Source organism: Poromitra crassiceps (genome assembly GCF_964638095.1).
Source record: "Poromitra crassiceps genome assembly, chromosome: 4".
Taxonomy (NCBI): domain Eukaryota; kingdom Metazoa; phylum Chordata; class Actinopteri; order Beryciformes; family Melamphaidae; genus Poromitra; species Poromitra crassiceps.
In genome coordinates this window covers 27576093-27576510 of record NC_139626.1, presented here as the reverse complement: position 1 = coordinate 27576510, position 418 = coordinate 27576093, and positions in this window count along the sequence as shown.

Sequence of the window (418 nt, the reverse complement as noted above, 5' to 3'; positions counted from 1 at the left end):
GTCTGAGTTATCAAGGCACTATTAAAGAATCCAGTTTCATCATAGGGGCATCAGCAGCGACAGACAGTGCATTAAGAGAACACACATCTAATGGACAGACAGTGCCTTAAACAGTGATTCCCAAACTGTGGTCCGTGGACCACCGGTGGTCCCTGAGGCTCCACCTGGTGGTACTCAAGAGCCTTGCTGACTGCCATCAGCCTATCAGCAAATAAGATGTTTACATGTTTCTGTTTGTGTTGGTGATTTGTGGTCTGACTTGCAACAGTAGCCTACTACTATTTAGCTTAAGTTTGGTTTGGTACACAGTGGTACTTGGGAAGTTTGGTTTGGTACACAGTGGTACTTGGGTAGTTTGGTTTTGGCACAGTGGTTCTTGGTCTGAAAGGTTTGGGAAAAAGAAGGTGGGAAAAACACT